The 13,137-nt window shown below is 52.9% G+C and overlaps 1 long non-coding RNA gene across 1 annotated transcript; it reads left to right on the top strand.

Annotated features, from left to right (window-relative positions):
* The first annotated feature begins 3,060 nt into the window (after positions 1-3,060).
* LOC132356021 (uncharacterized) lies at positions 3,061-9,880 on the top strand. The gene is made up of 3 exons (XR_009499736.1): positions 3,061-3,345; positions 5,706-5,817; positions 9,827-9,880. It is a non-coding gene; the product is annotated as an uncharacterized LOC132356021 (long non-coding RNA).
* Positions 9,881-13,137: the final 3,257 nt, after the last annotated feature.

Genomic DNA, 13,137 nt, shown 5'->3' on the forward strand with positions numbered 1-13,137 from the left:
CTAAATACCATCGGCAGAAGACTAGATCCATAAACTGTGATATAGTCAGGCCACGCTCGGTATAGATGACTCTCACAAACAATGCTGAGCGAAGAAACAGATGGCAGAAAAAATAAATATGTTATGACACCGTCTATGTAGAGATTTTAAAACATGCAAAAATGTTATATATTAACATATATTTTATGCAGTGGAAGAATAAAGAAATGCATAGGAAGGATAAACAACAGCTTTCAAGATACATCTTGAGAAGAAGAGGCACAAGGAACGGTTTCAACTTTACTGATAATGTTTCATTAACCTCAGCGATGGATAGATGGGTTTGTAATATTTATAATATTTCATTATATGTCATATTTGAATTATTTTTATATGTCTGAAATCTTTCAGAATAAAGATTTAGGGAACTATAGCAAGCCTTCTCATGAAATTTCAGGACACCAGGATAAAAATCCTAAAGAAAAAAAATCCTAAGACCTTCCAAAGAGAAAAAAAATTTTTTGAAACACGTCATATACCAAGGGTCAGGGATTAACATGGCTTTGAAATTCTCAAAGCAGATTTTGAAGCCAGAACATAGTGAAGAAGTATCTTCTGAATTCTGGCAGGAAATAATTTCTAATCTGGGTTTATATCCACCCAAATCTTAATGACAGTAGAATGAAGATATTTTCAGACTTGTGAAGTTTTGTTTTGTTTTTAATTTACCTCCCATACATTCTTTCTCAGGCAGCTACTACAGGATGTGCTCCAACCAAACAAGGGAGAAAACCAGGACACAGGAACACAGGAAACTGAGGATCCAACAGAGGAGAGAGGCAAAGAGAGTCCCCAGGATGTTGGCAGTGGCTGTGTGTGGGGGCTAGAGGCCAAGGCCAGCCAGCCCAGATTGGAGCATGAGGACAGGGGAGATACCCAAGGATGTACAAACAGGATAAGAAGCATACCTGTGTTGGAGAGATTGAATATGATATCATGATATTCTATATCATGACATATAAAATAATATATAAAACTGAAAAATCAAGAAGTAGAATCAGCATGAGATTTCAGTACAAAGGTAAACACCAGCAGAAATGGCTGAGTTCTAAGGGTTGCCTAGAGAGGTACTTGGGTTGGGGATGGGGGGGCAGGAGATTGCTGCCCTATGTTATAAATTTTATAGTACGGTTTTTAACTTTGTACCAAATTATATATCTAACAATGGAATTTTTTGTGGAAAAATATGTATCAAACAGGATAAACCCGTGGGATGTGGGTGAGAGCCCTGGAGCCATAGCAGGAAAGTAAGATAAAGAGGCGATGAGGACCTGCCTTGCAGAGAAAATACAGCCCCAGAGGTCCCTTTATCCAAATGCCCGGCCTGTAAGGGGCTGTTGCCTCTGCCTCCCGGCTCTCAGGAACCTCTGTGCTGGGACCGACACCCCCTTTAGACTCCTCAGACCTGATGTAGCACAAGCCACCACACTCAGCTCCCACTAGAACCCCGTGCCTGGACCAGACCTAGTCTAGGAGAAGGACCCAATCCTTACAGCCTCCAGGGTGAATTCCAAATGTGCTTCCTAGAGATGTGTCCCAGGTTGATGGGGTTCTGAAGCAGTTTCATCATGTGTTAACCCTGGAAGCCTTCAGCTTTAGGGCAGAGATGGGATGCAGATACCTCCACCAGGGTCTGGGAGCTGCCAGGAGTCAAGGGTTCTTTATGGTGGGTCTGGGAACCAAGAAATCGTTGCTTTCTGAGTCTCAAGCATCCAACTTACAAATTAACTTTTGAAGCTGAGACTCTCACAGTTAGGGGTGGAGGATGGTCTGTGGCATCTGTAAAAATCATGGAGCGCAGAAATGACTTGACTTGTCCCAAATATTGGATAACCCAAGTAGTCCCTAAAAGAGACCACAGGTGGAAAGCTCATGAACTTTGGATACCTGATTTTGAATCCCAGCTCCACTACTTAGTACCTGAAATTATGGGTACTTCTCTGTCTCAGCTTCCTCATCTGTAAAATGGGGATAATACTTCCTTCACAGGATTGTTGTGGAAATTAAAAACTTGAAAGCACTTGTAGAACTCCTACCACTGCTATTAGTCACAACCCCCGTAGGATTCAGACGTGGCACTTGCCTCAAGAGTTGTTCAGATGACGTAAGAAGGTAAGTGCAGTGGCAGCGTGGAGCCTGGGACACAGCAGATGGTCATGCTCTTCCCCTCGGAGAATAATGGTTCATCTATCCAGTATTGACTGGGCAGCTGCCGAAGTGTCAAGTGCAGTGTTAGAGGCTGAGGTTCAGTAGTGGCCCCCACCCTTCTGCAGCATCGAAGTCACCCGGTGGGCTTGTTAAAACACAGGTCACTGGACCTCACCCCAGAGCTTCTGGCTCAGAGCTCCAGGGTGGGGCTGCGAACATGCATTTTTAAGTTCCCAGGTGATGCTGGTGCTCCCCATTGGGAGACACACTTTTTTTTTTTTTTGGCTGCGTTGGGTCTTCGTTGCTGCGTGCGGGCTTTCTCTAGTTGCGGCACGCGGGCTTTCTCTAGTTGCGGCGAGCAGGAGCTACTCTTCGTTGCGGTGCACGGGCTTCTCACTGCGGTGGCTTCTCTTGTTGCAGAGCACGGGCTCTAGGTGCGAGGGTTTCAGTAGTTGCGGCACACAGGCTCAGTAGTTGTGGCTTGTGGGCTCTAGAGCGCAGGCTCAGTAGTTGTGGCGCATGGGCTTAGTTGCTTTGCGACAAGTGGGATCTTACCAGACCAAGGATTGAACCCGTGTCCCCTGCATTGGCAGGCAGATTATTATTATTATTATTTTTTTTTAATTTATTTGGTTGCGTTGGGTCTTAGTTGCTGCACGCGGGCTTCCTCTAGTTGCATTGAGCAGTGGCTTCTCTTATTGCGGAGCACAGGCTCTAGGCACGCAGGCCTCAGTAGTTGCAGCACACGAGCTCAGTAGTTGCGGCTCGCAGGCTCAGTGGTTGTGGCACACGGGCTTAGTTGCTCCGCGGCATGTGGGATCTTCCCGGACCAGGTCTCAAACCTGTGTCCCCTGCACTGGCAGGCAGATTCTTGACCACTGCGCCACCAGGGAAGTGCAGGAGACCAACTCTGAAGACCCATGGATCTAGTGGAACCAGTTTCTCTGTGTCTCCCTGGACTGACACCCCTAGACCGACCCAGGCAGGGGAGCGGCGGGCAGGTGATGAGGACCGGGCTGGCGGAGAAAACACAGCGCCCCACTGGACGAGGAGACAAGCCTGGGACCGAGTCCTCCTGCCGCATCCCACCCCTGGACAGAGGCCCCGCCCCCAGCTGTTCCTTAGCCCTGGAGCAAAGAGCATCCACAGGCCCAGCAGGTGAGTCACTTCTACCCACAGAGATGGGGGCTGGCACCTTTCCCAAAGGAGAAAACGCCCACTTTCTGGCATCACATCCCTAGGTTCCCAGAAGCCTGAAATCTCCATCTCTTCCTGTTCCTGCCTCTCCGGTGAACTGTCTCCGACGTGTTCTCCCCGAGTGCCCTGCCGGGGAGCAGCAGGCAGTAGAGAGGAGAGCTGCCTGGCTGGAGGCCCATCAAGGACCCCAGGCGGTGCCCTCCCTCACTTCCCTCACTTCCCTCACAGCTCCCGCCTCCTCACACCACTTTGTTAGCTGACAACAAAGAGTGCCCTCAATTCCACTGAGCCAGGGCCTGGGAGAGATGAAGCATTTTGCTGTGTAATAATCGTCATGGCCACCATCTGTTGAGTCAGGCACCTGCTGCATGCTTTAGGGATCCTCACCCACCTATGCAGCAGATACTTCTAATGTTCCCATTTTACAGAAGAGGAAACTGAGGCCCAGGGAGGTCAAGAGTGCCTGTATTTGAATGCAGAGCAGTCAGATGCCAAAGACCATGCTGGGTTGAGCAGTGGGGCGGTCTGGTGAGAACAAATCAGGATTCAGTGCGGGGAGGGAGGTCTGTGCAGGCGGAGAAAGACACAGATCATAATGTCTAGATGAGTAGGGTAAAGTCAGCCCCTTGTCCCACTGGGGTATTTTCCTTCTGCTAATTAACAAGTGAGAATAAAGTTCAGTCACTGCGCAGAGATTTTGCCCCCACGTTGGACGCTGTCTCGTGTCCAGCGAGGCTGAGCACACGTCATGCTCTCCTGAGTCCTCCCTTATCGGGAGGCCCAGGGTAGGTTCAGGGAAGCAGTTGTCTTTTCAGGCCTGTATAAGCGGGAGGATTTGGCTTAGAGGGTTTCCAGGAGCTTCCATCAATCAAATAGCCTGTCAGCACCTTTGGAGCCAGAGCCTGTCTCTGGACTGACCTGCAACTCCTCCCAGGGGTGTGGGAGCCGCACCTGAACATGACCCTGAACTCCAGGACCAGGAGCTGCAATTCCACAGCCCCCAACCCATCTCAACTGTCAAACCTCCACAACTGTCTTGTCTTCCCAGGCCACCTGCCCCTCTTTCCTTTATTCTCTTTATTTTTTTTTATTGTGGTAACATACACATAACATAAATTTTAACCATTTTTAAGTGTACGGCTCAGTGACATTAAATCCGTTCACATTGTTGTGCAGCCATCACCACCGTCATCTCCAGAGCGTTCTCGTCATCCCAGAGTGACCCCTGTGCCCATTAAACACTAACTCCCCATTCCTCCCTCCCCACCCCCAGGCACGCCCATTCTACTTTCTGTCTCTATAACTTAACTACTCCAGGTACCTCATGTAAGTGGAATCATACAGTATTTGTTCTTTTGTGTCTGGCTTATTTCACTTAGCTTAGTGTTCTCAAGGTCCATCCATGTTGTAGCCTGTGTCAGAATTTCATTCCATTTTATGGCTGAATAATATTCCACTGGGTAGGTCACATGGTTTTTCCATTCATCTGTTGATGGTCATTTGGGTTTTTTCCACCTTTTGGCTATTGTGAGTAAGACTTTTATGAACATTGATATACAAGTATCTGTTCGAGACCCTGCTTTTAATTCTTTTGGGTGTATTGCTGGATTACGTGGGATTGCTAGATTATGTGGTAGTTCTACACTTAACTTCTTAAGGAATCGCCACTGTTTTCCACGGCAGCTGCATCATTTTCTATTCCCACCAGCAGCACACGAGGCTCTGCCTTTCCTTCTAAGGCAGGAAGCTGTCCTGCATCTCTCTGGCCCCTGTGGCTCATGGCATGGGGAACAGCTGTCACCCGGGGACCTGAGCGGCTCCCTCGATGGCTGGAAGCTGACTGGCCTCAGTGCTGGCCTCACGGGCACGTGCACAACCTGTACAGTCACACAGGGCCTCACACTCAGTTTCAGGCTCTGCTGTCACTGTCTCGAAATTCTCAATAACGTTGAACAGGGGGCCCCGCGTTTTCATTTTGCACTGGGCCCCGCAAATTATGTAGCTGGTCCTGGCTGGCCTGGCTGTTCTTTCTGGGTGCAGACCCTGTGAGTATGGCCAGATCCACGGTCAGGGCCTGACGGGGAGGGTCCTCACGCTCTGCTGAGGGGCAGCCTGGGGACACCGGTTGTCTGGCCCTGCTGCCAGCCCATCTATGAGATGAGACAACTGCACTAAATAGTTTTCTAATTTTGCTCCCCAGAGGTCCCTTGGGAGGGGGTGGAGAGATGGGAAGTCCCAGGGGCAGGGGTGGGACCCATCCCCACCCCTACTGCCAACATAGGGGCTCCCTTTGACCTGATCTCTGTTTGGTTCTGCGGCAGGAAGGAAGCCTCTGGAAACTGACCAAGCTGTCTGGATCCTCCACCCCGGGCCGCCCCAGCCCTGCGCTCCGCCCCCAGGGAGGGAGAGAAGCCTCCGGCATAAGGAGACCAGGTGGAGAGCCCCGCGGTGGGAGAGGTGCCCCAGGCACCAGCCAGACAGGCACTGGGAGGGGCCCTTGCCAGGGAAGATGGACAGCACACACACGCACACGCACACGCACACACACACAGAAAGATCCAACCGTTTACAAAACATGTGTGACCAGTCAGTTCAAATTGCTCATCTGAAGGGCCACCAAAGGCTCTTCTGCACACGGGAGGGATGAGACTAAAGGAAAACCTGGCACTGGCCTTGCCCAGACCATCTGGGGAAAGGGACCCTGCCAGACACACACTGGCAGAGCCCCCCGCAAGGCTGTCCCCTGCAGTGAAGGGCCTCGGTGCTCTAGTGTCCTCGTCCCTGTCCCTTCACCAGCAGCTGGCCAGGGCTCCGACCTGCACGCGCCCAGCCCTGCCCCCCAGGTTGCCTTGTACAGAAAGCCAGGGAGAACTGGTGGCTCCCTCAGTACCAGGAGATGGGGAGGGGGAGGAGGGCGGGCAGGGGGAGTGGAGAGGCGGGTGGGAGCTGGAAGAACCCTGGGAGACCTGGACAAGCTGCCCCCAAGGCCTCACCGAGACAGGCCAAGCTCTGCGCTCTTTGATGCAGACCGCAGGATGTCTGCAGCTGCTTCAGTGCCAATTACTGGAGAAATAATTCAGCGCGCTCACCCCCTGCCTCTCAGCAGACACTCTTTGGGGACATTTTAAATCTGACTGTACCTGCTGAGCAGCTGACGGGTGAAGCCTCTCCCTCCCCACGGCCGGCCTCTCCACCTCTCTGCCCAGGCTCTTTAATGGGGAAAAGGGAACCTAAAGCTGGGTGTTGTCATCCCTGCCCCCTGCCCGAGGCAGAGCCTGCTCCGATCAGCACCCTGCGCCTGCCGCCTGGGCGCTGCCTCTAGATGAGGTGCAGCTGAGCTGGGTTCCCTAGAGTCCGTCCCCCCACCCGTACCCCCACCCCATCTCCTTAAAGGCAGGGTCATGTCTTATGCATCTTTGAGTCCCTGGTTAGCTGTCAAGAAATATTGCTGGGTGGAGAGATGGGTAAACGGGGAGGGAGGGAGGCAGGGAGAGAGTAAGGGAAGGATGGATGGAGGAAGAGGGAGAGAGAGGGAGGGAGGGAGAGAGTAAGGGAAGGATGGATGGAGGAAGCGGGGAGAGAGGGAGGGAGGGAGGGAGTAAGGGAAGGATGGATGGAGGAAGGGGGGAGGGAGGAAGGGAAGGATGGAGGGAGGAAGGGAGGGAGAGAGTAAGGGAAGGGTGGATGGAGGAAGCGGGGAGAGAGGGAGGGAGGGAGTAAGGGAAGGATGGATGGAGGAAGGGGGGAGGGAGGAAGGGAAGGATGGAGGGAGGGAGGGAGGAAGGGAAGGAGGAGAGGGAGGGAGGGAGGGGTGGATGGGTGGAGGAAGGGGGAGAGAGAGAGAAGGAGGGAGGGGTGGATGGGTGGAGTGTTGGGCAGATGGATGGAAAAATAAGTGAATGATTATTGTGTGTGGACCAGTGTACTGAAAGACAAGAGAGGATGGACAGAAGGATGGACTGCTCTCCTGAGGGAGGATGGATGGATGGATGGATAGAAACACTCCCAAGTCCAGGGCCCGTCTGTTCTCCATCCCTAGGGAAAGGCCAGCAGATCAGGAGCCTACACTTTCCACAAGCTGTGGGGTCCCCTGCCTGGGGCTCACTCAGTTCCAAACAGCTGATAGGCTCCCAGGGGAGAGCCGATGTTGAGACAGACCCGGGCTGCTGAGGACCCGGTCTTTGGAGCCTCCATTAGTACCCTGGCCGGGCGCCGGGCCTCCAGGCCCCAAAGCAGCTGCCGCCTGGGGTGTGGCAGAAGCAAGTCCGGCTGCCCATCTGGCCGCAGCCCTCTCCTCACTGTCCTGACTCTGCTGCCTCCCGAGCGTGTGGGTACAGACAGGTTGCCTTGCCAGCATGAGCCTCGGTTTCCCCATTAAATAAAAGGTTGAACCAGCTGTGCTCCAGGGTCTTCCGGCCCTGAAGGTGGTGACTTTGTAGCTCCGGGGTGAGAGCCAGCCTGGGGCAGGTGTCACCTGGGAAAGAGGGCTCCCTCAACAGCAGCAGCTCCGCTACAGGGGCTGGAGCACCAGGAGGGAAATCGATGGGAGCCCAGGGGCACTGTCTCTGAAAGAGCCAGGGAAGGGAGCCCTGCACAACCAGGAAGAGATCCCCAGTGTGGCCTTCCCCCACCCTGAGGTCCTTCCCAGTCTAAACAGATCATTCAACACAGTTCATGTGCAACAACCTGCTGTTATCTGAATGGTTGGCCCCACCATTCTTCTTGGGGAAGGAACTGTCTTTGTTTAGGAAAATACTTTTTAAGGCTGATTGTGGATGATCCTGAGAACATAGTCTAACTGGGGCCCAAGGCCCCAGAAGAGATAGAAATGAACAGGAATTTAGAGGAAGGAAGAGAGGTCAGAGAGTGATGCCAGAGAGATAGGGTGGGGCTGGGGATCCCTGAGTGAAGCCACCACTGCCCCCGACATGGCCACACGCCCCCAAGGGGGCCGAAGGACTGGCCTGTCTTGTTCCCTGTGATGCTGTTTGCTCTGCAGTGATATAAGCCACTCCCACCCCACCTGAAACGTCCACAGTGTCACCTGCACACCCACGTACCTTGTGGAGACGGATTTGGGGGAAGAATGGGCTGAATTTCACATCTGAATCTCTGTGGTTCAGAATCTTAGTATGGAACTGATATCCACTCCACAATATGGAGTCAACCCGGCCAAAGCAAGACCCCCGAGCCAGAGGTGATGCAAACACCCCAGGTTTTGCAGAAACCTTAGCAAAGGCTTCAGCCTTTCCCAGAGCACCTAAGTGGACTTTGAAGGCTCCCCTGCTGGATCTGAGGAGCATGGAGACCGCAGCCGGGATGACCACCCATCCCAGTGTCCCCACACCTAAGGGATTTCCCGGGATGCAGGACTTCTGGTGTCAAAGCCTGGAAAGGTCCCAGGCACACTGGGAAGGGTCGCTCACCGTAAACAGCTGACATCTGGGTCCCACGGGCCACACTGGATGCTAGACTAAGCCCCTCACACACTTCACCCCCATTAGTCCTCATGACAGTGGGAGGCAGACATATTCCTCCCACTTCTCAGATGAGGAAACTGAGGCTGGGAAAGGTTAAGCCACTTGCACGAGATAACACAGCTAGCAAGTGGCAGAGTGAGGATTTGAAGCCCAGCCCCCTACTCTTAAGCTTGTGCTCATCTACATGGTCCCCTGAGGATTCTCAACTTGTCGAAAACTGAAATCAGCATCCTCAAGCAGCCTTACTCTGTGCCCTGGTCCGGAGCATGGGTCTAGAGTCCTCTAGTGTTCTGGAACCACCCCACTTCCTGCCAATGGCTTTGCCTTCCTTGGGCCCCCTGGCTGTGGGTCCCAGCAGGCCTCTGCCACCCACACCCATCAGCCCAGCAGAGCCCTGTGGAACTCCACCACACACCCTCCTCTGGAGTCAGAAGAAACAAAAATGCCCCCTCCTTCCTGCCCTGGTTTTTATCAGCCCCCCTCCCCACTGTGTTCCATGCCCTGCCCCCCATCTGCTGGCAGCACCCCCCTCATCCGCTCCTAGGAGGGAAGCAGTATTTCCTGCCCAGCCCAGGGATTTCCAAGCTGGGAATTCAAACGTGGAACAGGCTCAAGCAGAGTCAGCTAATGGAAATAACAAGATGAAAAATTATTCCAGGGAAAGAGCGATTTTCCTTTTACCCTGCTTGACACAGAAAACACTGTGATTGCAGTAGAAATTGGAGGTGTCAGAGCTGGTATCTGGGGAAAGATAAATGAAAGCTTTCTGGTTGCCGCTGTCCACGCAGCCCCAGGGGTGAGAGAGAATGTGAGGTTAATCCCAGGCCTGGTGCACAGCTGGGCCCAAGCAGGTGTGTCCTCCCTGGAAGCTGCAGGTGGCAGGATTTGCCACCAGCTGGCTGAAGAGTCAAGGGCAGAAAGCCCAGGCCCTGGAGTCAGACAAAGCTGTGTTCTTTTTCCAGCTCTGGCATCCACTGGCTGTGTGACCTTAGGCAAGTAACTTAACCTCTCTGAGACTCAGTCTCCTGAAGAGAACAATAGTGAGGATTACAGGAAGTAATGCATGACACCTGCTCGGATTGGTGCCTCACTCATGATAACAGCGGTAAATGCCCTGCCTCGCCTGCTCTCTCTGGCTGCGCCCACTTCACATGATCAGCGGGGGGGACAGAATAGCTCCCAGGCTCCCGGTGCAAGCTCCAGCAGGGGAGGCTGGGAACTGCAGTTGGACACATGACCCTGGGACCATCTGAGGTACCAGGCCCGTGCCAGGAGGCAGCTCCCCCAGGTAAGCTCCTGCCCTGCACAGCACTGCTAATTTGGCAGGGGGAGGGGGAGGGCTGTCTGACCCCCACCTCCCACCCAGCCCAGGCACTCACCCTATAGTGTTCTCCACTCTCTCCGAAGCTTCCACACAGCTGAAGTTTATCCTTTCCCTTGTCTATTTGGTTTTGGCTTTGGTCTTGTGCTTGCTTTTTAGCCAGTTTCATGGAAATCTTTCTGAGGTGTATTAGGAGCACCCCTTTTTTTCCAGGTCAACATATCAGTGTCTTGTAAACTTTGCTTGACTACTCAGGGTGCTGTGGACGTGAGGAGATCCCTTGGCCCCCAGTACTAAATGGCCCCAGTATATTGAGCCGCTGCCTTGCCCTAAACAGACCTGCCCCAGACAGCCCTGCCGGCCTCCTTTCCAACCTCCTGCCCGCTGCCCCTGGGGGCGCCGCGTTAGCTGGTGGAAGGGAGATAAACAAGCTTTACCAAACCAGTGTTCTTCATGTCCATTAAGGCCAAAGCTTAGACTTCGAGCTGAGCTCTGTTCTAAAGACATTTTTCTTTACTGCTCAGAGGTCTTTGATTCTTCACTTCCCAGGAACTGGCTGAGTTCCCAGGTTGAGGTTCCCTTGAAGTTTGACTACTAAAGAAGAAGAAAGTTTTCCTCTATTCTGTTAACTCAATCCAGAGTTTGAGCTGGTAGCATAAAGATTTTAAACATCCTGGACAGGACTTCCTCAACTGGATTGTTTTGGCAAATGCAAATATGAAACTGGAGAGGACTGATACAGAAGGAGAAGTCCCAATTCCAGGCTGAGGTGGGCCGAGTGGTGGGTACCCTGAAGAGGCCCAAACTTTCGGGGGTCCATCAACCAGAAACAAAACCTCCCGCAGATTTGGGGGCTGGCATGCAGCTGCTCACATTTTTATCTTGCCAAATAAGAATATAAAATCATAACCATCATATGAGATCACTCTCATTTCAGAAAAGAAAGGAAAAAGAATCAAGAAAAGACCATCTTTTCTGAATTAAGGGAATTTAACGTTGTGAGAAAGTAACGACATTGTCCTCTGTTGTTCCCACTTTGCCGCAGCTGTGGGTAAAAACCTTGTCGCGATCCTGTCAGCTTAGCAGCTTCTGCAAGTCACCAGGCAGGACCGAGGCTTGGGGGCTGGATGCCAGAACTCACTGTGCTGTTGCACGGGTTGGGGGGCTGGGTATTCCCCGTGCCACGTGGAGCAGACACACAGCCCGCGTCTGCATCCAGAGCCCACCTCTTGTTAGCTGTAGGGTCCTGCAGAAGGCCCCCAGCGCCTGGGTTTCCCCATGTTTGCAATGGTAGTGGTCGCCGTGCACGCCTCACAGACCGGCGTCGAGGCCGTATGTCTGGCACACAGCGCGTGCTCACTCAGCGTTTGCTCTCGCTTTTTCAGCGGGGCTCCCATGCCCCTCGCATGTCTGTGTAGGTTCACAGGAGTCCAGGGACAGGAATGATCTTTGGGGACAGGCGGCATCTAGACCAGTGAGCAGAGACACGGTGGATTCGGCTCCTGGCAGCACAGGAGCCGGGCTGGCCCTGCGGCTCCAACAGCTCCGTGAAGTCCCCGGAGATCACGCCCAGCTCCGTTTCCCTGGAACTGAGACTTTATTTAGCAAAGACCCTCAGCAGACACCGGGACAGGAGAGGGGGCTGTGGGAACGGAGGCCCAGCCCCCCCGCGGGGAGGGGCCCTGCCCCTGATGGAGCGTTTCCCAGGTCTGGACCCTGACACAGGGGCCACCGAGGGACCCGGCAAGGCTGAATCCCCCACTCCACACACACACACACACACACACACACACACACACACACACACACTCACTCGCTGACATTCTCTTCATTTTGAGCACAAGGGGCCTCTGAACACTGACTCTGGTCAGGTGAGTGTGTGTGCAGCTGTGCGTGTGCACCTGGGTGGATGTGCACCCACACAGGTGTGTGCAGCCCTCTGTGCGCATGTGCGGCTGTGTCAGTGTGTTTGTGGGTACATGCACGAATTTAGAGGTCGGTTCTGACATCTCTCTCTCCTTTTCCACCCAGCCTCCCCCTCCTTTCCCTCCCTTTTCCCTTTTCTGTAACGAAAAGAGAAAAGCAGCAGAGGGGACCAGAAAAGGGGGAGCCTGGGAGTCACACAGACCTGGATCCGAATCCCAGCTCTGCCGGTTCCCACCCCGGGAATATCGAGCAAGTCACTTGGCTCCTCTGAGCTGCAGTGTCTCATCTGTGTGATGAAAGTGTTCGCCCAACGTAGTAGCTTATAGTAGGAAAAACGTGCAATTCAGAGCACCCGGGGAACGGAGCTGCTCTGCAGCCTCTGGGCTCAGGTGGCTGGGTTGCTGGCCTGTTGCATCGGTTTCTAGCAGAGGGACCTTGGGCGGTTCCTCACCCTCTCTGAACTCATCTGACAGAGGTTCTGCAAGGGTTAAATGAGTGACATAGGTAACGCTCTTAGAACACATGGCACGTAGTAGGAGCTTTATAGAGGGCAGATATTAAAATGTGTATCAAAAAGCATTTAGAGGGCTTCCCTGGTGGCACAGTGGTTAAGAATCCGCCTGCCAATGCAGGGGACACGGGTTCAGCCCTGGTCCGGGAAGATCCCACATGCCGCGGAGCAACTAAGCCCGTGAGCCACATCTATTGAGCCCGCATGCCGCAACTACTGAGGCCCGCGTGCCTGGAGCCCATGCTCCACAACAAGAGAAGCCACCTGAGCACCGCAACAAAGAGTAGACCCCGCTCGCCGCAACTAGAGAAAGCCCGCGTGCAGCAACGAAGACCCCAACACAGCCAAAAATAAAAAACAAATAAATAAATAAATTTATTTTTTTTAAAAAGCGTTTAGAGGAAAAGATAGAAAACAAGAAAGCATTTAGACTTTTTTGGAGGGATGGAAACGTTCTGAAATTGGACTGTGCGGATGGTTGCACAACTCTGTAAATTTACTCAAAACCATTAAAT

This window comes from Balaenoptera ricei, chromosome 20 (genome assembly GCF_028023285.1).
Source record: "Balaenoptera ricei isolate mBalRic1 chromosome 20, mBalRic1.hap2, whole genome shotgun sequence".
NCBI classification, from domain to species: domain Eukaryota; kingdom Metazoa; phylum Chordata; class Mammalia; order Artiodactyla; family Balaenopteridae; genus Balaenoptera; species Balaenoptera ricei.